Below are 26,048 nucleotides of genomic sequence, written 5' to 3' on the forward strand. Positions count from 1 at the left end.
CTGTCTGTGTAATCATGTAATTATTTTCTTAATGACCGATGAGAAAAGAAAAAATATCTTGTTTTATGTCACGAAATTCTAGTTGTAATTTCTGTACGTAATTATAAACGTAGCGATTATACACGTGAACATATGTGTAAGCGACGAGGCGTGTAAACATTCGCCAAGGAGTTATCGTTAAATTAGTTATAAAGTCAGCGATTCGTAATGACATTATATCGTGATCGGCCAACAACCGAAATCTCGTTCGCGCAGGAAGTGTTGGTTGAGATTAAGCCTAACCTACTTGACACTAGAAGCTGTTCCAAGAGGACTCCTACTTAATTAGAATTATAACGGATCAATAGCCGTGTGATGCAGTAAGTACTTATTAAGGGCTCGTTCTTGTTACCTATATATGTATCACATGCAAGCATTATTTTCGAATGTATCATATTAAAATCAAAACTGTACAATTCATCTTACGAACAATCAATCATAAAGAAATTTCTAATATTTTGAAATTTGTTTTTATTTCTTCGAGTGTATCTTTTTTAATATTTAATACTGTTTTTTTTATGTTTTTTTAAGGCTCTTTTAATCAATATATTACTTCGATTATTGATACAAATTTATTATATTGTTTTAAACCTTTTTAAAAATATTCTATTTTACATTGAAATATAATAAGTAGGTAATTTTACTTATAAGAGGGGGAAATTAGTTTCTAATATTCTGTTATTTATTTATTTATAATTTAGTTTAAAATATAAAAGCGATTTGAATTTTTTGTATATTTATAGATGAAGGTTATAAATAGAAGATAAACAACAATGAAATGGAAAAGCAAAATAATCATATTTTTTTATAAGAGTATACCATTTTTTGTTTGATTTCTTTTCTCTTCAATTTCATTAAGTAGAATAATTTGTAATTTTTGAAGTAAATAAACCGTCAGTCATATTTAACTTTTAATAAACTCTATTGTCGATAGATAAACCATTGTTTAATTATTTACATATTCTACAACGAAATAGTCACGCTGAATAAGAGTTGTCGAGACTCTTCTTCAAGATTCTTATCTAACATGCAATCATATTAATCCTCGCCTTAGCACTGTGCTCGTAATCATTTCGGAATGGGAAGGTCACGCGATGAAAGACCTCCGAGAAATTACACACGCGACCTACGCATTTCTCCGTCTCGCGCAGGAATTTTAATTTTTCTCGGGCATTGATGTAAAAAAGAAGGGTCAAGGGATAGAGATGGAGGAAGGAACATGATAGCAGGACTGAAATCACTAGTAGCGCAACTAATTGACACTCAACTACCTTGTTACACACCATTGCCGTTTCGGATTCGCGGTATGTAATTAAATTATGTTTCCACCGTGCATGATTTTGCTCGCAAGTGCGAGAGTGAGTGAGTGAGTGAGTGAGTGAGTGAGTGAGTGAGTGAGCGAGCGAGAGAGAGAGAGAGAGAGAGAGAGAGAGAGAGAGAGAGAGAGAGAGAGAGAGAGAGAGAGAGAGAGAGAGAGAGAGAGATCATTTTGCGCGTCCATCTAGACTTTTATTTATGTGCACGTGCATACATAGAACCGCATTAAGTAATCTAATGAGTGTCATTGGTAGAGAGAATTTATTTTTATAAATTTCGCGTCAAAAATAACGAAGGGCATGTAAACGGAAGCGAAGAGAGCGTGAACGTGATTGTCGCTCCTCCTCTCGGTCATTTATGTGTGTGTCTTCTTGGCTTATAAATTCCTCCCAGGGACTTCTCTTCTTCCCTCTTTACTTCGTTCTTTGCTTTCATCAGGTTTTATCCTCGCAGACCAGGGCGTCTTCTGTCAGGTTCCGCCTATTAAATTTGCGCTTCGCGGACACCTTCGCGTACTTCGCTACTTAGAGATTCCGACCGCGAACGAAACGGAAGCTCCCATAAGAATTTCACGCTCGCTGTCTCCAAGAGATTTTCGTAGCTTTTTTTCTCCGCTTCCGCAGTTTTTTCTTCTCCTTCCTATTTCTCTCTATCCTCGCTGTTTTCGACAAAAATCTTTGTCGTTTATGCGTTTCACGACGAGATCGTGACGTGTAGAATTTCCACGATATATATTTCGACTCGTTCGCAAAAACGCTGATTTCGTGATACATGAGATCAATGGCTGATTACCGAGATTTTATATTTATTGTTTAACATTGCAATCGATGCAGCACGCATTTTTTATACTACAAATTAAAATTGAAAATATAGTTATCCTTGCGAATTTAACACGACACTTCTCTCTCTCTCTCTCTCTCTCTCTCTCTCTCTCTCTCCTGTAAAGTACAGGGTGGGCCATCTATTGGTACGTTTTTAAAAATGCGATCAAATGAGCATACAACTGTAAAGTATAAAAAAAAGATAAATATTTTCATTTTTGGCTACAGTTCTCGTTAGTAGGTACTGCTCGAATTGTATTAATATAAGTATAAGAATACGAGAGAATTAATGGTTTATGAAACTGTAATTTGTATAAAATGGAATAAATTAAAACGGTGCATTTTTATATTCAAAATAAATAATAAAATAACTGAAAATTTAATCTTTACGCAAGTCAAACAATTTAATCTTTATGCAATTCAAATAATTACACGAAATGACAACGGAGTTATTTCAAACCATAGAAGTTTAAATGATTTCTTAAGACGCATTTTCTTTACTTCGACTCGCATTTTTATCGTAGGTATGTCTAAATAGCCTGAAACGCATTTTATGTTCACGTCAGCTAACATATTTATGTTAAAAGTAGACGTATAAAATTTGACGTGTCTCTTTAAATTCTTTCTAGATTTTTAAGCTACTGAAAGTAGGATGCTTTTAGCCCTTAGAATGCCAAGAAGTTCTTGGAATATGCAATTCTTGGAACATTATACAGTAGATATTCTTAGAATGATAGAAATAAAATTTTCTTAGTTCACAGAGAAATTTTTAGAATACTAAGAGTAATTCTTAAAATATCGAAAAATATACGTATAGCGCTCAGCGATCGTCGGCTCAACTACATTGATTGAGTGGTTATTTGCCGACATTCCGCGAGTAGGTCGCTCCACACGTTGACCTACACTCCTGCCGCTTCGAGCCGCAGCCTTTATGGCTAGGTAGGCGAATTTGCCCGGAGAGTACTCCAACAGTGTCAGGCCGAGACGATCACGGCCTAAAGCCCCGCAATTACGTCCAAGAATGGCCGGAAACTGATGTCCTTCGCTTTATTGCCTCTTGTCGCGACGTGGATACCAGGTATTTATCTTGTATCTAATTCGTTCGAAATCTTTTGATTAATTGCGATTAACTTCGAGCAAAATTGAGACTCGAGGATACTATATAAAACAAAAATTTCTATATCATTCTCACAATATAAGCGAGAATAATTTACGATTTTGCGCCAATAAAGGTGCACGGCATATAACTAAGTGTGTCGTTGTGGTAGACAAAACAACAGGATATAAAGCAGCAGATAGTCCGGACATTGTTAGTAGTTCTCGGGAGTGTAATGCATCAAAGATCGGATAAACAGGGGAATGTACGCGGTTTGCTGATAAGTTCGTTCGGCGAGCGTGGAAAGAAGCGGGAAGATCGTAGCGATACTAGCGTTGTATTGCCGGTGGTTGGCAGTTTAATTTCAGATTGCCGTAAACATTGGAAAGAGAGAGAGAGAGAGAGGGAGGGAGAACGAAAAAGAGAGGGAGGAGGCAGAAAAACTTTGACTGTTTGACTGTTGCGGACTTGTCGGCGATAACAGAGACGACTGTCACAATCGAAACAGGTTTGAGACAAGTTGCTCGTTGTCGGTTTTACATTGACGAGTTTTCAACCTGAAAAAGTTCATTGGAATGGGAACTGATTTTTTGAGAATGTTATATAGGTATGCAAGTTTGTTAATAAATATTTTACATTATTGCCATACAAGATATTCTTATTAATTATGTGAAATAAATAAAGATTTATTCCTTCTCTTTTCATATTAATAATATATAATGAAAAAATATATAGAGAATTTTATTATATATTTTTGTTTAAAAATAGTTAATTTTTGAGATTTTATTTTACTTGTTTGAAAAATTGGATTTGTACTAGTTATTTATTTATGTTTTATTTATTTTAACAAACAGAAATTTAAAATCTAGATTATATTTGGATAAAATAAAACATGTATTTTTTATATTTGTTGATTTATATCCCTTTTGACACAAATTCAAGTAAGATTTATATAATTAGAATATTCAAGCATTTTCCAAAATAATAGACAAAAGTTGTAGTATCTTATATTTTGCTTTCAAAATTATTTAAGCGTTAAGAGCTATCTAAAATAATGAAATTTTCTAACTTTATTTTTTGATTAATTTTTCTGTTAGCGAATATTAGTTTGCAATTCGTTTATTAGGCGAGCTTGTGAAGGTGGTTTAAACTATGTAAGAGCGACGAGACTCGAGTTACATTGCGTCGAACTTTACGCGTGGTTTTGAGTTTCATGGTAAGGTAGCTCGACGGAAGTTCTATCGTCTCTCCCGCAAAATCTTCTCTGCCATTTCGTTGGAATCTTCTTTGGCTATTTTCATGAAATAAGCTTTGCACATCGTTCCAGTCTAATGTTGCATTAACATATAAATTATTTACTAGAAAGTATGTCAAAATGATATATTTATACATAGAAAGAATAGTTTTGTTGAAATATTTAAAAATTTAGCTGGATACATAAATCTGAAGGAATAATTTTGTGGATTATCAAAATAATTAAACATTGATGACAAAAGTTTTAACATTCTAACAACTAATTTGAGTGACTTACATAATTATGTTGATGCACGGAGAGAATTTTCTTCTTAAATTTACTCTGAAAATATGATAGTTGGTACAATACAATATTTAAAAAATGTTTACCATGCATTTCAGTAAAATTAATCAAACTTATTTTATACTTTATTGTAATTTTATTAATGAATGAGAGAAATTTACATTTAAATTCTTCGAAATACAGTGTTATCTCACGACTGTAATATTTTTAGGGTAAACTTTAAGAAAAAATTCTTTCCGTGTGGTTTAAACAAAATTTTTTTCACGTCTATAGCCAAACACACACAGCTAAATTTTTTAATACTTCAGCAAAATCGTTCTTTTCATATAGGTATATGTATACACCTGTGATTTTGTATAAGTTATATTTAGGTCATACATCATAATTATGATTAAATGTGTGAAGTTAGCTTCACATTCTAGGATAGATCCAACATTAATAGTTCTGATTAGTTCCAGCTTTCTTTTAAAGAAACGAAGAGTTGCTAAATATATATATCTTATTTTAATATATCACGTTTAGAAAAGAGAAAGGAGAAAGTACCTACATCTAATACTATTATAATTTTTATTTTATTAGTTCTTTTTTTGCGTCTGCATTTTTAATGTATTATTATAATTATCTTTGTTGCTTGTCCCTGCTGCATTGTCTAATTATTTCTAAAAGTATCATCACAAAAGGACACAAATTTCTCTTTTTTTGCCATTTTTGCTGATATTTGTTGGATTTTTATTTGACGTGTTACTCTACGAAATGGATTAAAAATGATGGCGACGTAGCGGCTCCATATCTGGCAATGCGAACACGGGTAGCGAGATTCTCGCGTGTCATTTTATTAAAATTCTGTTGCGTTGGTAGCGAGTAAATCATCTTTTCGAAGTCGAAACAATCGTAAAACAAGCCGAGAACGAGTCACGTCGCTCCGCATATTTCATCAAGTACGAAAAAAATTAAAAAAACCTTGCATTTTCCAATATTTCCCAACTTCCTTAATTTTTCAATATTTGCCATCTCCCTTAATTTTATATTAACCCTTACCGTACTAATATGGATAACTAGTAACCGAGCGATTCCTGTTCGTGCAAGTTTCTTTGAGTCTTTCGGTAATTATAAATTATACTACATTTTATTATTTTCCAAAATAAAGAGTCAATATTTATTCTAGAAAGTTGTAAGTATGTTGGTGAATTTTTAGAGATTTGTTAAATTATTTTGTAGAGGTGAAAAAACGAAGAGATTCTATAGTGACCCTTGATAGTATGGATGAGGCACCAAATTGTACATACACGGAGAAAATTTTATATTTAAAATTACTATACTGTAGTAGTAGCTGCGGTCTTCATGTAAATTATAAGTTTAAATGCTATAGTTATTTTTTTAAAAACAATAATATAACGTAATTTTTACACTTTTTTTATAGTAAAAATGTTTTATTACAAAATCAAATATACTTAGCAAATTTTGTTTGCGTACCATAGTAAAAATGAGCTGTTTTCATGTTAGAATATGGCTTAACAAAATAATTACTTTATTTATGTGATAAAAATTAGTATTACCATAGTAAAAGTTAAGATCGGAATCATGTTGTGAGAGTCCATCGAAAATACAAGACATAGTAAAGTGTAATTTAAAATTGTATTAAAACTTAATATAAAATTTTCTCCGTGTAGTACGATAAGGGTTAATTGTATATAGCATTGAGATAAGTATTAAAAATTATGGTAAATGTTCCTCTTACACAGCCAGCTCCAAATGACCTCTGAGTGACCTTGGCCCTCAAGAAAGTCAAGGTCATTGATTTTTCCGTCGCTCGTTATTCATTAAAAAGTTATTAATGAAAACGTTTTTATGAATAGGACACTTTTTCCACATAACATACACATTCCAACATGAACAATGTATAACATTTTATTTGTTACTTGACGATACATCATCTAATGGATATAAAGAAACCATTAATTTAAAAAATTGCGGTATTCTGTCATTAAAATCATATCGTTTTTTAAACATAAATTCTGCTAATTAATGTTTGTAGTGTCTTTCTCGTACACAATTATACTGTACTCGTACAGTATAATTGTGCAGAACGCATATCACGCCATAACCGCTCAATATTTTGTGTATGTACATCAGATTTAGGGTCAACAAATTTAACAGAGTGATTAACGGTTTGATGTACATAATCAAGTTCTTTTAAAAGATACATTCCTTTCCATGAATCACTGTAAATTACACTGCCTGGTGCAACACGTTCCTGAATTATTCTCGTTAACGTTTGTGCAGTACGATCTTTCACAGGAACAATAAAAAAAGATTTACTGCTACGTTCGATAGCACCAATTGCCCACCAATTACCCGTCCTTGATTATATTTTCTCCTAACTTTCGCTTCATCGACTTCCACTATCACACCATGACCACCAAACAATACTAGTTTCTTGTCTTATCCATTGAGTTAATAACTGGAAAATAACAAAAAATATAACAATCAAAATCGCTTTGCGTGGAAAGTCGTGCGCCCCTAAGCAGGGTGGGGTGGTACATGGTTAGGTTAGGGTTAGGTTATTATTTACCCATGAGTATAATACCCTAACCAAACCATGGTACATGACACATGGACAGACAAACATCAACTTACGTGGAGCAGAACTCATACTATATTGCTGAAATATGTTATACCATAATGTGTTCGAAAATTACTTATTATTCATAAAAACGTTTTCATTAATAACTTTTTAGTGAATAACGAGCGACGGAAAAGGTCAATGATCTTGACCTTCTTGAGGGTCAAAGTCAAGGTCAAGGTCACTCGGAGGTCATTTGGAGCTGGCTGTGTAAAGGGGAACATTTACCAAATTTATTTAAAATTTTATGTTTATTATTAGCTAAAATTATTTTTAAAAAAATAAAAAAATTGTTTATAAAAAAGTAAAAATTTGGTGGACGATTAAAAATGTAAAAAGTAATAAGTAAAAAATAATAAAAATTTAATTTATTATGTAGCATTAATACTTTTGCGATATCTGTAACATTTACAAATTGAGCAACACTATACATAAAATAAACCAAGAGATTCCGAGCGACGTGAGAGTTTTTGTTCGTAGAAAAATTCACATCACTTTTGACATTTTTTTGGAAAAAATATTTCATTTTATTACCTACTTTAGAATTGTCGATAATATTTCACGGCCTGAATTTATCACCACGTTTTTTTCTCAACAGATCCAAATCGTTTCTTTCTTGAAGAAGATTTAACAATGTTAGGCATCTTTTAATAAGTTTTTTATTTTCAATATTAAAACGTCTTTGAGCCAAGATTTGATTTCTTAATTAAATTATTCCACGAGATATTAAACCTCCATTTAAATATGTTTTTAATTGAAAGCAAAATCTGCTGGAAATTACTTGGAAAAATAAGTTTCTCATTATATATTTATTATTTCTATTTTTTAAACTTAATTCGAGACTATTATTTTAATTAATATTTGATATTTAATCTCGTGACTTTGAAGCAATTTGATCAGTGGAGATGATTCCTGTTCGCATTTTTCTTGAACTGTAGTGCGTTTTCTAAGCATATATCGGATGCTGTTCGTCTTTCACGGGTCCACAGTCTATTTATGGGTCCGTCTCCCTCGGTTACGAAGGGGTTGAACCCGCAGGCTTGGTTATCCATATTTAAATACCTTTCGCTCCCTCGCTTGTATCACTCCGCTGAGCTTTCCCAGCGGGTAATCGCGCTTCTGGGATTTTATAGGATTTCTGTCGCGTAGTGCTGCGTCCCGTTTTATTTCTGTCCATTTTCACATGTCGCGGTTATTGTACCTGGATACGACACTATCGATCTGAAATTTCGCGCGATATAAATAAACGTGATCATCAATAGCGAGAAATAACCGAGAAAATTGTGATGTTAATCGTGACATTTATTTCAAGCTTTTAATGTCGAGAAAATACACAGCAATTAAAATTTGAATAATTGTTATTATGCTAATTGAAAGTATTTAGCATAATATATAATATTATTCTCACAATAAGTACTTTTTTAACTTTTTTTCGTAATTTAAATCTCTCTAAATCTGAATCAGTGGATAATCACTGAAATCAGTGCCAAGTATGCCACTGGTAATCAGTGAATTAAATATGAAATCTCTAATCTAGCTAATCTTTATTATGTGATCTAATCAACCTTGTTTTAATGCTTAAATTCAATGAATACGGTACTGGAAGATTGAAATTAACGTGCAAATGTCAGTATTTTAGTTATATAATGCTCAAACATTTTTTCTTTTTTAGTTGAATTTTACTGATTATCAGTGCTAAGTATGCCACTGGGTAATTAGTGACTATCCACTGAATCAGATTTAAAGAGTTGTAAATATATATATTTTAACGTGCGAAAGGAGTTTGTTATGATATGATGACATTTGTAATATAAATTGAAGAATTACGAAAATATTTGGTGTTTTAATCTAGTTGAGTATAAAAATAGTCATGTCGTGAGTATGTATTGTGTATATAATTTTTTGTTTTTTTATTTACATTTGATCTATTCAGTATGAAAGAGCAAGTGAATTTTTTATCGAAGGTCGGTCGAGGTTATCGAAATCGGTGTTCTACTTTTTCGCGTATTCGTAATAACATCTGATCGAACGTCTACGATTCTGTCAACATCGTCTTTTGCACATGATCGCATCTAATATCTTTATGTAGGAACGATTTGGCTTTCCCCCTTTTCCTCTTTTTCTTTCACCTCTCTCCCTATCTATCTATCTATCTGTCTAAGTATCTATCTTCTCTATTTTTTCTTTCTCTTTTTTCTATTTTTTATTGTCTGTTGTCTTATTAGTTGTTATTATTCGGTATACATTTTATTTATATACTATGCACAAAATAAACCGTCGTAAAGTTAGCTCCCCAACATAAAAAAAAATAAAGTTTCTTTAGCTCATTCGATTGCTCATCGTTTGCACATGTTTGCACATTTTGAATTTCCGTTTGCACACTTCTAGTTAAAAAGTTTTTTAAAAAACAATTTTGGGGATCTAACTTCACACTAGCCAATTTCGAGCAAATTGGTTCAAAAAGGTCTCAATCGATAGATTTTCGTTTGCACATTCCGAAACAATTCAATTTTTCATTTGCACACTTGTAGTTTAAAAGTTATTAACAATTACAGTTTTGAGAGAGATCGACTGTGAAAGATAGGTTCAAATCGCAATTACTGTGCTCAAAATGGCATGAATCGATAGATTTTCGTTTGCACATTTCGAAACAATTCGATTTTTCGTTTGCACACCTTTAGTTAAATAGTTATTAACAATTAAAGTTTCGAGAAGGATCGAAGGCGACAAATAGATTTAAATCGCACCTACTATCAAGATGGCATGAATCGATAGATTGTCGATAGCATTTATCCGAAATTGTAATTTTTGTCGAGTGAACTCACTATTTGGCACCCAACAATTTTTCATTAATAACTTTTAGGTATGCAAACGAAAAATCGACTTGTTTCGAAATATGCAAGCAAAATCCTATCGATTCGTGTCATTTTGAGCATAGTAGGTGCGATTTGAACCTATTTGCCGCTTTTGACCCGTCTCGAAACTTTAATTGTTAATAACTTTTTAACTAAAGATGTGCAAACAAAAAATCGAATTGTTTTGAAATGTGCAAACGAAAATCTATCGATTAGTGCTGTTTCAAACCCGTTTCTGTTGAATTCGAGCTGAAAACGTGATTTATTGTGTGAAGTTGACCCTCCAACACTCATTTGTTAATAACTTTTTAAGTAAAGGTATGCAAACGAAAAATTGACGTGTTTCGGAATGTGCAAACGAAATCCTATCGATTCATGCCATTTTGAGCACAGTAATTGCGATTTGAACCTATCTTCCACAGTCGATCTCTCTCGAAACTTTAATTGTTAATAACTTTTAAACTACAAGTGTACAAACGAAAAATCGAATTGTTTCGGAATGTGCAAACGAAAATCTATCGATTGAGATTTTTTCGATCCCATTTGCTTGAAGTTGGGGGGCTAGTGTGAAGTTAGCCTCCCCAAAATTGTTTTTTAAATAACTTTTTAACTAAAAGTGTGCAAACGAAAATTCGAAATGTGCAAACATGTGCAAACAATGAGCAATCGAATGAGCTAAAGAAACTTTATTTTTTTTAATGTTGGGGGCTAACTTCACGATGGTAATATGGCATCCATGCAAGAGCCATACTAGCTCCTTATCCAGGGTTGGCAAAAGTCCATTTTTTGGATAAAGTTCATGCCAGTGATAAAAGCCGGTATTTTTCGGAAAAAATCAGCAAAAAACCTGGTCTTTTCTGTTAAAAATAATCAAATAAATATAAAGATTTGATTATTTTGAGTAAAAATACATTAAGAGGAAGACATAAGGGCCCTGTATGAGCTTTCTTTGAATCTTGTACAGTTGACAACATTATTAAGCAGAAATGTATTGCTTGTGGAACATTAGTTAGTGGAAAAGCTCCACAACATCTTCAAAAGTGTAGTAAGTTTGAAAAGAACGATGATGATAATTCAAGTAAAAGTGAATCAGACAGGAAGAGTGAAATAAATAAATCAAGTAAAAGAAGAGAGATGCATTCCAGTGGATAAACTCCGGACCGGTAAAATCCGGAATTTACCCTGGTTTTTTCCACCCACTGGATTTTTCCTACCAACCCTGTCCTTATCTAAATTTCTATTAGGGTTATGTGTTTTCGATTAAATAATTTATTTTTTTTTATACAAAATCCCAATAAAACTCCAAAAACCCACAAATTTCGCGTTTTTTAAGCGGATTAAACGCAAAATACTCTCTGGGTAGGTAAAATAATGTCAACCCTGGTATACGAGGAATAAGAACGGAAAATTAGCGATAAGCAATAAGCAAGCGACGGGGAGAATTGAATTAGAAACGACTGCTTATTTTAAAACTAGCAATTAAATATTTTGCTAACCAAGCTTACACTCAAGTTTTAAGTTTAAAGCAAACTTCACCATCAAGAGCTTGCTATTTATTTCCATCTTTAAAACTTGCTTCTTGCGCACTGAGATTTTGTGTTTAATAATATTTATTTAAAAACAAACTTATTAATCAAGGCAATGATTTTTGTTTTCTTAATTAACTTGACTTCATCAAATACTGGAATTCACCCCTATACATTCATAAGGGCATTTTCTATCTTTAAAATGGCTTTTGGGTAGATATAAAAAAATACGTGGCAAATATTTTTCAATGTACTACATGTATGCACAGTCTCAGGAAAATCGGCGTATGGTACTTGGGTAATGTTACTTGTGAGATTAAGGATAGATATATTACAGTAGAATTTGGATTAACCCTCCCCCCCCGATCTAGTATTATCTAATCTTTGAGTTATCCTTTTTTGTAATCGAGCACTCTCAGTTAGTCTAATCAATTTCATATTTGTACAAAGCTGTCCTGTACATACACTTCCATAATGTATCAAAGAATTGTTATATGTTTGATTTGATAAAGATTTTAGGAAGAACAAATTTGATGATATAGAGTAAGGCTCCTGTCTATTCACTATAGTCATTGTGGATTGCAACATGAGAAGTGAAAATAAATACATAAAGCAAATTCACCCCCATGAAATTCATCCCCGCCGCGCGGAATGTCCTTAATAAACTCACAGTTTTTTACGCTTTGCAGCTAGCAACTAAATCGAGTTTTGCTATTTTTCGATAATACTTGATTCCACGATTACATAGATATCGAAATCATGCGAGCAACTAAATCTGGCGGGCATGAAGAGATAGAGAAAGGTGGCTGAATCGCCGCGCGGAATGTCCTCGATAAACACGTTATTTTTCATACTTTTCAGCGAGCAACTAAATCGAGTTTTGGTACTGCAGAGTTTTGGTAAGTTTCGATATTGCATTGTCTCAGGATTATTATGGCATCGATATTATGCGAGCAACTAATTCTTGACACAATGTACAGGTAAATTAAGAAGCCGGCTGGCGAACCGAGAACGCGGCGCGCTGATTGGCTGGCAGCCGTTGTTCACGTCTCGTCTGACGTATTGCAGCTAGCAACTAAATCGATTTTTGATATATTTCGATAGTACGTGATCTCACGATCACGTTGACACCGAAATCATGCGAGCAATTAAATCTGGTGAGTGTGTGAAGATGGAAATAGTAAGCTGAATCGTATCGCGAAATGTCCTTGATAAACTCTTTATTTTTCACAGTTTGCAGCTAGCAACTAAATCGGGTTTTAGTACGATTCGATAGTACTTTTTTGAAGCATTATTTTGGTACCAATATCATGCGACCGAATAATGTTCGTTTAGTAGGAATGGAACTTGTAGCGCGATGCGGCCCGCTGAGGTTCCTGCGGCGCGATCGCAAGTATTGATTTTTCCTTAAAAATATTAAAATTCAACATTCTGTTGACGCTATCTTGAAGCAAATAAAAAGCAAAAAAACTGGTATGATCATTTTCATTGCATCTATTTTTTTTTATTATGGGGGGGTCCAGCTTAATATTAACTTGAACTCCCCCCCCCTTTTTTTTAATTCCTGCTAAACGACTGGAGCAATTAAATTAGTTTTTGGGCAACTAATTAGCAATTAAAGAGCACTAAATTTTTGACCTGGTCCCACCTCGATTTGCGATGGTGGAGGGTTCAGGTTAATGGGGGTAGCAAATTCTTGCAAACTTAATTATTAGCCCTTACCATACCATCTACAATTTGGTGCCTCATCCATACCATCAAGGGTCACTTCAAATCTCTACGTTTTTTCACCTCTTCAAAATAATAAAAAAAATCTCTAAAAATTCACCAACATACTTTCAACTTTCTAGAATAAATATTGATTCTTTATTTTGGAAAATAATAAAATATAGTATAATTTATAATTACCGAAAGAATTTATAATTACCGAAAGACTCAAAGAAACTTGCACGAACAGGAATCGCTCGGTCACTAGTTACCCATATTAGTACGGTAAGGGTTAATATGTGCTAACGTAATTATTAAAATGTGAGTATTTGTTAATAAAATAACAATTATAGTTAATAGGATAAATTTATAAAACATAGCGAAAGCTCCTCTGTTCCGGTAATCAAGAAATAACCATGTATCATATTTGAAATTGAATAATGCTTAATTAGAAATCACAATAAACTATATAACCGGTGTTAAATTGAGATAAATATGATTTTATTTCATATTCGAAATAAAAAGAGAATTTTTTGTATATTTTACAAGTGTACTTTATCAAATAATAAATATTGTTTTATTGAAAAATACTTTTGTTTTAATATCTTTTGCAAGAATCATTATAAATAGTAATAATGTAATCTTCTTATAGACTCTCCCAAATTCAACAATAAAAGATCCAAAAAAACAAGGCGAATGGGAGTTAGCGTGGTAGTTAATCTTAAATCTTTGATCCAGAAAATAAAATCTTTATTCCAAAAAATAATAGTACGTTTCAGTTCACTTTGAAACCATCCTCAGTAATACAATTTCAAAATATCAATCCTTTCATGTCCAAAATAAAATCACCATCAGATTAACAGATTTGATATCGTAATCTATTCGAAATATTAAAATTATCTTATAAATATTTCTATATAAATTGTAATTGCGTTTGATCCAATGTCAAGACGAATTCCTTCTATGTCTTGGGGTGAGTCACCAGTTTTTTAATGTTAATTTATAACTTGTTGGATAGAAATATTTATAAGATAATTTTATTGTTTCGAATAGATTACAACATCAAATCTGTTAATCTGATGGTGTTTTTTCTTGGACATGAAGCGATTGATATTTTAAAATTGTATTGCTGAGGATGGTTCCAAAGTGAACTGAAACGTACTATTATTTTTTGGAATGAAGATTATATTTTCTGGATTAAAGATTTAAGATTGCGTATTCACTACCACGCTGACTCTCTTTCGCCCTGTTTTTTTGGATTTTTTGTTGTTGAATTTTTATTGTTTTCTCGCTTCGCGTCATCAATCTAAAGAACCGTGGTGGGTGATTAGGAACCTTAAAATATATTTAAAATCATTTCTACCTAAAATATGTTTTTATAGAATAAAATATAATCTCTATTGTTCGATTTTTTTGATTATTCAATCTAAGGCTATCTACATTAGGTCGGATAATCAAGGTTCTACTGTATTTCTATTCAAGTTAAGAATAGAATCTTGGAGTAGCCTACGGTTATGAAGTGCTTTGTTTCTTATTAATTACGTATTAATATCATTAATTTGTAAATGATACACTTGGAATCGCGTCTTGTTAGGGGAAAGCACTTGGTGCACATCAATCCAAATAATTGCTGCGACATTGTGTACCCAACCCCTGTAAAAGGATAGATGTCTGATTCTCCCGCAACCCCTTCGTACTAGCTCTTGGTTAAATTGGACAATGGCTCTCGCGTCGATGTTTTGTTGTGGCGGCAGATTGCACCCATTCGTCGACACGTCGTCGACAATCGTCGATGGAGATACAAACATGCGTAATTACGCAGTGTCAGGTTACTGTTTCGAATAAAGAAATTAAATTTGGATAATATCGCATATACATATATGTGCTTATTATATGTGTGTAGGTATTACAGATACGTATGTGAGTTTGCGATACGAAACACTCAACACTTTCTTGTTTCACTTAAAATGTACAAGGGAAACATTTTTAGATAACGAACGATTTTGCTGAAGTATTTAAAGATTTAGTTAAGTCCGAAAATAATTTTGTTGCACCATCAAAATAACGTAACAACAATTTACGTAGTAATCTTAAGCAAATAATAATTACGCTGCAAATAGTTCTGATATTCTAACAACCAGTTCAAGTGTCCTATATAATTATTTTGATGGTGAAACATTAGTTTTAGGTCTGTATTGGTGAAAATTATTTTTAGGTCTGATTTGATTAAATTTTTATATACTTTGGCAAGGATCGTTCTTTTCGTATTAAAATTTCTTTTCGCGAGTATTAAAATTATTTATGGCAGACGTTAACATTTTTTGCTTGTTACTTATAGAATTAAAAGGCCTATTCTATATTGTATTCGGTAGATACAGTCGGAATTAGCAGCAAATGTTGAAATTCGAGAAACCATTGATCGACAAAGCCGTTATCTCTAGTCGTAAGATCCTAATAGCAATTAGCGGGCGTGTGAACCATGTCCTCATCGCAACCATTAATTACCGCTACGCCATCTTATCGAAACGTAGTTATCGTCTACACGATTAATTTAGGTACGTAAACTCGCTGCAGATCGGAACTTTACTGATATTCGAACAAATTTACATTATATGAAATTTCACGGAAAAATATGATTTTTAAATAATAATTTATTAAACTATTGAAAAGCATGTGAAGCTAATTTTTGCGTGTGAATTTCTCTTTTTAAAATGCAATTATATGCATTTAACGAATTATCTTTATAAAAATAGGAAAAAAATGGTAGACTGAAAAAAATAGACAATACACTTGTTTGAAAAATTAAAGCACTTCCTTTGCAATCTTTTTTAAAATTATATTATATAAAAAATTTTTTTAATATTAGTTTTTAATAGGAGCCTTTTTGGACACAAAAATCGGCTTAAAATTGAACGAGAACATTAGCTGTTGGCAACTATGTTTGTTAATTGTGGGTGAGAAAATCAGCCTCTTTTATTTCGTTAACGTAACGAAGGTAACTTTCTCCGGATCGTTGAAAACATTCGACAGAGTGTGTACGTTCAATTTTCATAATTGATTGAATATCAAACAAGAGGAAGCGGCGATACGAGGGGGAAAAAAAGGGGATGAGTAGCGTCGAACTCAATTTGCTCGATATACCATTTCACCAGAAGATACGCCCTTTTTATTCGGAGTCCCTCGTCTTTTCAGCAAGGACCTCGGCATGCCTCGCGCGTTCGCGCTTTCACCCTCATTCCTACGCATCCTCGAGACGTCGTTTTCAATTAGACGATGCATCGTGACGACATCGACGTTGTTCGGGGGCCACGAACGGCCATAGGGTGAAGAAAGACTCTTCGGGGCCACTCCATTTTTCCCAATGGAGTCATTTGTTCATTGGTGGAAACGGAAACGCGGAGAGAGGATATCGCGCCCGTGAAAACAATCGCGTCCCGGATTTGCGAAAGTCCGACGGAATGATAACGTGACAGGGTCGGACTCTGCTTCAAGACTGTCGTATTCGTATATACAAGGTGTCCGGTAAGTTTTCACAAAGTGCTCGTGTGTAGATAGAACGGGCTAAACTGAGTCGAAAAGTCCTGTACCATTTTGTACTTTTCGCAATAGTTAAAAAGATATTAATGACTAAAAATCGCTGAATATTGGATTTCAATAATTTTTTACTCAAATACTATCAACTTTACAAAAAAACAGCAAGAGATAAAAATTCTGAAAAAATTCTTAGAGCTCTATGAGAAGAAAATAAACAATTTTTGGTCTCTTGCTGTTTTTCTGTAAAGTTGATAGTATTTGAGAAAAAAATTATTGAAGATCAATATTCAGCAATTTTTTGTTTTTTATTAAAACTTACCGGATACCCTGTATATCTCTCATTTAACATTAATACATATATCCTTTCGTTATTTAATTAATGGAATTAGAAATTATATACTATTTTTATAGGTAGAGGTAAGTAAAAATTTTGATTGCATTAAGAGCTGAATGAAAAGTGTAATTATGTAACTGAAATGCTTAGTTTTTTAAGCCTTTTTAAGAAAGATTTTTCAGCAAATAGTTATCAGTTCTTTGATAGTTTTTATTTTGCGTTAAAAAGAAGCCAAAAATGCTGAATTTATCGTTAATTAAATTAGAAAAAAATATTCTAACGAATTTAAATAATAATTGAGAATAAATAGATAAATTCGATTTTTTATACATTATTTAACTTGTGTTATCTTGCCTTGCAAAATTCTTAAGCTTAAATTGTCTAATAATTGGCAAAAGTATTTAATACAAAGATGAATGATTAAAACTTTTATAGAATATTTATGTTAATGGAAAAATGTTTGTACACGTATACTTTGCGAGAAGGATATTTTAACCCTTTGTACTCGAATCACACTCGACATTTTTAAAAGGCTAGTTTAAATATGCGTTATATTTTCGAAAAAAATTTGGAGTGCAAAGAGTTAACGTTTTTGTTTCATGCTCTAAAGCACATAAATTCGGCCCTGCGAAAGGATTGCGTTGTTCTCGAGTGATTGTCATTACGGCTTTTCCTCGTTTGTCCTCTGCAGGAGAACAAAGGAGCGGATTCACGTAGTTTCCCCTCAAACCTGTTTGTAATTATTCGATTTCGGCATTTGTTCTCCTCAAGTGTCTCGTTAATTCCAATGAGTGATGTCCGAATCTTTGTTACAGGGATCGACGCGACGGTTAGGAACATGGAATCCTTCGCGACGTTCTGAATTGGTGAGTTCTTTCATCTTGCCGCGCTCAAAAATTTGTTTTCAGCGATTTGTATCAAGAATTCTATTGTAAGATCGTAGAAGAATGATTAGTATATGCTTGAATTTAAATAGCAAATAATAATTTGCGATAACAAAATTGATTACTATATGTATATATAATTAATAAATATATATAAATATATAAATATAGTTTTGAGATATTCGAAGAATATATAAATTTACATGATGTAAAATTTTACAACCTCTAAAACAATTAAAATTCTGTAAGTTCGAAAATCAGTATCTTTGTTAAGGATTGTCAATCAATGTGAAGACCGTCATCTTGAGTACGTTGGCAAAGATTATTATCCAAGCTATGGACAATACTCGGAGATGCGACGTTATTATTTTGCAAGTAATTAATTGCCAACTGACGGGGATTATTAGAAGTGAAAGATCTCGCGGTGACACTTCGGACATGTTCGTCGAGCCTGTAATTAAAGCCCGGGCTTGCATCCCCACTAATGAACAACGGTATACGTGTGCATCTTGACGTCATTGATCGTTATCGCGCCAGCGCAAACTTCCCGGGCAGACAGAACCCTGGAGAAGTTAAAATCGATTGTTGTTTTTAATTGACATTTTTTCTAACATTTCTTTAATTTTATGACTTATATTTCCTTTTTATCATGAATAATTTGTTATAAATAATTTTTTGGACATCGAATATAAGTATCGTATTTTATGCTAAATTCTTTTCTGATTTATAATTTTTATGACTAATAATTTGTATTGATTTTTAATTTATCAATTTTAGAATTAATTTTTTTTTAACACAAGAGCATATTGAACGTGAGTTCATATATTAACAGGGTTAAAAATGAATTACCTCTTTTGCGTTTTTTGCAACTTTATTTTGAATGTTAAGATATCTTCTTCAATAGTTGCTTGTACATGTATATATGAAATCTTTTATAATGGATTAATTTTATACATAGGATTAATTAATTAACGAAATCATGTTACGTGAGATCGAAATATCCCATCTTAATTAATAAAACTAATCAAGCGTTCGTGAACAAGAAGCTAAAAGCTCAATTCAAAGTTCTGTAAAACAATGTGTTTCTGTACTTTCTAATTGGATTATCTGTTTCTCTTTTATATTTTATTTTTCGCTTTTTTAGACCGTGTCGAGTAGAACTTGGCCTTTACCATGCGCGGTCGTTCTTAATTAGGTAACACAATAGCGTTGATCGAATCAGCGACTACGACATTTATTTTTCTACGTCGATATCGTACTCCCTATGTTGATAAGAAATTCTATTACAATTTTTTCTATTATATGCTTTTTATTAATTATTATTAAGAGGTCCGAGATAATGTAAAATAAATGTTAGGAATTAAATCAGAATAATTGTGTCATTAGAATAATTATCAATAGTTGAGATTGATTGGATCTGTGAAGTTAGCACGACGTTCTATGAATATGAAAAAAAAATAATGACAGTTTCAGTAGTACTTTTCATAGTTCTACAGTTCCTTACCAAAATCCGTATTTTTTATACTAAAAAATTAAAATTGAAAATACGATGTTCTAACTTCACGAATATAGCACTACACTTCCCCTCTAAAGTACAAGAAAAAGAAAAATATTTTTTACTTTTAATTATATAATTAAATCCGTTAGTGCTACTCGAATTGTATAATTCTATAATTAAATACGTCTTTATTACGTTTAATATGTCTTCGTGATATTATTGTTATGGCTGAGGTATAATATTTTTCGCAATAAATTTATTAACAGTTTCAACATCTCTATAATATGATGCTCGATGGTAGCATCAAATTATTAAAAAAAAATTGCTTGTCAATTTATTTCGCGATTACTAGAGTAGTTTTAATTGCGTTTATAAGTCCGGAAAAACAATTCGGCGCGCAATTCGAAAAGCCTACACAATATGGTATATATGCAAGTACATTAGGTATATATAATGTATATTAGTAATTCAAGATTGAATTATTTAAAGCAATGAAGATCTAGCTTCGACCGTAATAGGTATTGTAAATTTCTAGTATTTATTGTTATGGTTATATTATTAAAGAATTACGTAAAAGTATTTTGCTGATCCATGTCGCATTTTTGGTTGATTAGAAAGCGTATCACACAATTTGCGGAAATAATTTTGATAATTAATTGTACGTTAAAAATCATCAATAAGACTTAAATATACAACATTCAAACACAAACAAAGTTTCGAAAAATTCTTGCTCATAATTTCAACTAATAATTCAAAAATTGTTAAATAAAAATATAGAATCAATAGAAATAATCACGATTTTGCTGAATAATATCACAAAATCGTGATTATTTCTATTGATTCTATATTTTTATTTAACAATTTTTGAATTATTAGTTGAAATTATTAGCAAGAATTTTTCGAAACTTTGTTTGAATGTTGTATATTTAAGTCTTATAGACGATTTTTAACGTACAATTAATTTCAAAATTATTTCCGCAAATTGCGTGGATACGCTTTCTAATCAACCAAAAATGCGACATGGAGGGGCTATTAGCCTGCTCTTCTTCAGGACCGAGAAGAGCGGTTCTCGCGCAAGCGCAATCCCGTAATGGGAATGGTTATGGATTTTCGGGCATCGCGACCTTCGCGTGTCGACCCACGCTCCTCCTTGCGCTCTGCATATTGTCAACTGACGTTGCTCGTATTGCCGGGGCACCACCTCACGAAGAACCCGGCGCCCGCTTCCGCTCGGATGAACGGTCTCTCGTGTTGTACGCTCAGCTACCTGCGTGGGTTGCTCTCATATTTCGTCATTGATCGAACATACCAATTTTATTCATTCACACCGTAGCAGTCCCTTTCGTATATTGGATATGTCATTTACGATTTACAAATTTAAATTTAATTACATCTCTGATATAAATGTTAAAGAAGAAATTACCAATAATCTTGCGAGTAAAGTGATCGAAAAACAAAAACAGATAATAAAGTTATACGTTTTAGACAATTTTAGGTGGATTTGAACTGTATTGTTCAAAAGATGAAAATTCACGAAAAAAATTCTGATGCCACTTTTGATATTTTAAGAAAATATTTTTTTCCAATGTTTTATACAAAAATTAAACGACGATCTAAATTTGATACAGTGTGAGTATTTCATATTATTTTCTGAGAAGCGTATTTAATGTATTTAAAATTACACATTTATTATTTTACATCAAAAAGATAAAACTATTAAATGACGATCCATGTTTACCACGTTGCTCTGCAAATGATAAACTTTCTTTCGTTGTAGAAGAATATCAAATTTAATACCAACTTAAATAATCAACTCATAGTAACTCTGCTAACTCCACGAATGTGAATAAAAAAGCGTTGATGAATAAGCGTGGTGGAGGCAAAAATGTGGAGTATATAAAAGGTGTTCATATTGGGGTTGTGTTTCACAAAAAAGACTTCACGCGCTCGAGCTATTGAAATCAAGTCGTCTCTCTTTACATAACCACATGCTCTGCTTACTTTATACCATCTTGAATGTGTCCACTTCGAAGAGCTCGAACAGCACGAGCGATGTCAGAAAACGTGTTTACTCGCGGTTTACATCGTCCCTATTTATCTCGTTCGCTCGCCCTTTACTCTGCTGCCATCCAATGTTTGATCTGTTTTCATTAACATGTTATTCCCCTTTATGCCGAACGTTTCGTTTACTTGTGCCGTCACGTTATTGATATCTCATACCCGTCTTGAAGAAGAAATAAACTGCTGAAGGCGATAAATAACGAAATTACAACTGGGAAATCAAGCTGGAAAGTATTAAGTATTATAATTACTAAAAATATGAGGCAATCTAAGCTCAACACTGTTAGCTATTTCTGAAAGTTTCATGAAGAACGATGAGCTTGTTTTTGCTTATTATCCTTTTAGCGACTTCGTAACTAATGTAACTATATTTTGTCCTATTTGTTAATTAAGAAGATAAGTGAGGAAAACTGGAGTTCAATCGCTTTATAATTTTGTTAACATCCTCATTAAATTATTATTTGAATTTTCATGTCGTGATGCATGAATATTCAAAGTTCTATCTTTAATAAGTAAATTACAGCGGAATATAAAAGAACTTTTTTATTATCTTACCTTACGGTCAACAAATACTGTGGTTGGCGCATTAAGTCTCCACGTGTTACTCAGCTCTTCTTTTTTCACGAACAAAGGTAAAGCTCGGAAGTCGACAGCTTCCCCTTACAAACAACCGCGGAATCGCATGTCGCGGGTATAGTTAGTCATGCGATAGAAGGTGGATGTTAAAGCTGAGCGTTCTTTATTGTTCAAGACGATGCACTTTTGGGAAGTTGTAAAGGCAATCGAGATTCCCAAATAGTAATCTACAAGTTTTTATATCCCGCTACTATAGCTTATTAAACGCGAAATTTATTAATTTTAAATTTAATTTATATATTTTGTGCAATTAAAAAAAATATTTAATCTATAAAGATTTGAAATGTCGGAGAAATAAAATTTTTCTTAAAGTTTTGTCGAAAAAATAATAAAACTTAATTTTTCTATTGCGAAATAAACTTGCACTTATATAATAAAATTTTCACTGAAGAAAACTTGATACATTGAATCCCTCAAAGGAATCCAGGGAGACGTTATGTATTGAGAATACTTCTTCCAATGTACACTGCTGAATCCTTATCTTACCGCGGAAGTTGCCAACGGACACGTGCCAAGCATGGGTTCGTTCTTACAGCTCCGCGACTATGATTGACATCGCGGTCGGACAGTTTCCTCCGGAGGGTTTGATGGGACTTTATAAACGCCTCAGGCACTTCCCGAATAGCTATCGCCCGTAAATACCCTCCGGGGCCGTATCTCTCGGAGCCTCTCACGCTCCGAGTCCTGTAATGATTCCCTTTTGCGCGACGACGACGACGAATCAGCTCGCTCTCTCTCGGGACTTCGCTCCCTTGGTTGACGAGATCGAAGATACGAATCGATAGTGGGAGAAAGACGATCGTTGTTCTCGTTGCTGTCACTATTTTCGAGGTTGCGGAAGTTTGTCGGTGATACGCGGAGCAAACAGGATGAATATGGATGAACGCGAAGACGGAGGGATTCACGAGGGGATGATAAATGCAAGAATACAGAAATACAGAAATACAGAGGTATATACAAGCCTGGTGAGAAAAATACCCGTTGCGAATAGTCCATTGAGAATTCTGTTGTATTCGTCCACGTCCATTTTCATTCATGTGATGCCGTGTAGTTGTTTTAATATTAAAGGGTTTTGAATTGACTTGTTCCTGTTGTTGTACCTGTTATGTACAAATGAGATAGAATCGCATTCGTATGGTCCAGTGCGCGGCAGTTAAAGGTTTCAATCCATCACTCCCATTAATTGGACAGAACAGTTTTTGTAATTGATCAAAAATAATAACAATAATGCATACAACAATGTACTTTTTTGTCCATATACCTGACGAGAGTATATAACCGTGAAAGGGTTAAATCGCGCTTTATTCCACACTATATGTATCATCCCCGTGATCTCCCCTCGTGTTGGAACATAGAAGTGTTGCCGCGACGTGGCGAGATGCTAGTATATGGCGAGCTATCTCGTCGAGAATTTTTCTCAGAAGCGTGGAAGCAGTCGAGCGTGTGGATCGAAGGTTTCTGTAGATATTCATGGTTTGCATTCGTCGAGTGGTGAATGCGGCGAGGGAACACGAGACCGGGCGGAGTAATCTCGCGCGCGTTCTCTTCGCGGATCGCATCAGCCTTTCAATTTTCTGCGAGTGCAATGCACATCCGGCGGGCGCCTTGCTGATGGCGAACCGAGTCTCGTCTCGGTTGTACAATCGCAGTTCATCGGACTTTGCGTGAAAGGAATTGTAATATGGAGTGTGCTTCGATTATTACAATTTTTTATTGTGTGGTTGCAAATGAAAAATTCCATTTTTCCATTCTTTATCATTTGTGAAGAGATGAAAAACTTTAGTATTTTGAATTATTAAAACGCAAATATGCGAAATGTCAAAATATGATTTATTAAAATTGAAATATATTAATATTATTATATATCTAAAAAAAATAATACGTGACATATATAGCTTATAATAAAATTTACGTAATACATTATGAAGAGTGAAATACTTGTTTATTACAATTAATTGTTAATACTTATCAGTTTTTACGAAAATATGCATGCGTTGAACATTAATTTATTAAAATTATAATTTATTAATTTTTTTAAATGTGACAATTTAATATAAATATATATCTGCGTTAAAATAGCAGTTTATAAAATTTTAGTCCATATATAACGCGATTTATAAGATTTAAATTTTTTGATATTTTTACGTAGTGTTTTAATATACACATTTGGCAATAGAAATCTATTTAATTTAATTAATAGAAATAATTTTTCTAATTTTTGTGAAATGTTTGTTAACTGAGTGGATGAAACTCACATAATTGGAAATGATATAGAAACAAAATAGAATAAATAAATAAATTATAGAGTGAGCTAAAAATAATGAATAATAGAGATGCATATTTTCAAATCTATTACAGAAATAAAATCTTAACATTCATAAAAAATGTAATATATTTGTATTAATTATAATAAAAACGGATTTGCTTGAAATGAAGTAAAAACGAAATACGAGAACAGACTCATGTCTGACCACGAACACATTCTGATCACTAGCTGATTTCGGTTTACGCGACTGAATGTATCAGCTAGGATTTTGTTTCCCCTCTGCTTTCAAGAGCGAGAGTTTTACGATTTAGTGCAACGAACATATAAACATTTGACGATAACATAAGCATGATCGAACTGGATACTCGAATACGTATGTTCGCACGATGTTTTATGAGTACATTGGAGGAAGCGCTCAGTTCAAGCGATTACGATGACGATGTTGCAGCCAGTGTGTATCCCGTTAATGGACGTTCGTGTATATGCGTGCGTGTAAAAGCACACACGCCGAGGATGATCCGACGGTCGAGAGCCAGGCTGCGGTACTCTGCGGCAATGCGCGTCGCCATCTTGGTTTATCGATCTTGTTGCCTACCCTTCGTCCTCGTCCTCTTCAGCCGCCTCGACCCTCCATCGTTGTTCGTTCACCCTCTCTCCCTCCCGTGCGGTCCTCTTTCTTTTCTGCTCTTCCTTCACTCCGTGTCCGCTCGACCCCGCGCGCACTTCTCTTCCGCTTTTGTTCCACCCGGCTTTTTGTCCTCGCGTAAACTCGCGTGCGCGCGGGCGAGCATCGTTAACGTCTTCTGCTGCGCCATATTCGTCAAATTCTTGTCAGAGTGAATTGAGAATCCTACGTGTGTTCGGTATTCATCAATAGTGATACCATTTTCGGGGGAAATGACCTTTGTTTTTTATATCGAAGATGTAAGAGATTATCCAGAGGTTGCTCGAAGAAATTGCATATGCTTCTTCAATTTTGATATTAAATCCATCCCTCTTGAGTTATAAAAAAAAAATGTAAGAAGTTAAAGTTAAATTCCATTCTTAAAACTCAATTTACTAAAAACTTTTGTTCTTCAGTCACGACTTAAAAACTATTTGTGTCTCTACTTCAGAACAAATGATCACCCTTTTTATTTTGGACTTATACTTATTGTTAGAAATGTACTCTCGAATTATACTACGTAAAAACTAATTCAACGAACATTTTATTTATTTCAGTACACTGAGAAAAATTTCCAGACTTTATTCGTTCAAAATGTAACAAACGGATATTTCCGATAGATTTTGATCGTATATTTAGGACTATCCGAT

The 26,048-nt window shown here is 33.2% G+C and overlaps 1 long non-coding RNA gene across 1 annotated transcript in view; it reads left to right on the top strand.

Moving 5' to 3' along the window:
- The window catches only part of LOC108764501 (uncharacterized), a 163,855-nt gene that overhangs the window by 8,025 nt on the left and 129,782 nt on the right, over positions 1–26,048 (top strand). The window contains exon 2 of the long non-coding RNA XR_001940284.1: positions 18,205–18,255. This is a non-coding gene — a long non-coding RNA (uncharacterized LOC108764501). The remainder of the gene's footprint in view (positions 1–18,204; positions 18,256–26,048) is intronic.

Source organism: Trachymyrmex cornetzi, unplaced genomic scaffold (assembly GCF_001594075.2).
Source record: "Trachymyrmex cornetzi isolate Tcor2-1 unplaced genomic scaffold, Tcor1.1 scaffold43, whole genome shotgun sequence".
Taxonomy (NCBI): Eukaryota; Metazoa; Arthropoda; class Insecta; order Hymenoptera; family Formicidae; genus Trachymyrmex; species Trachymyrmex cornetzi.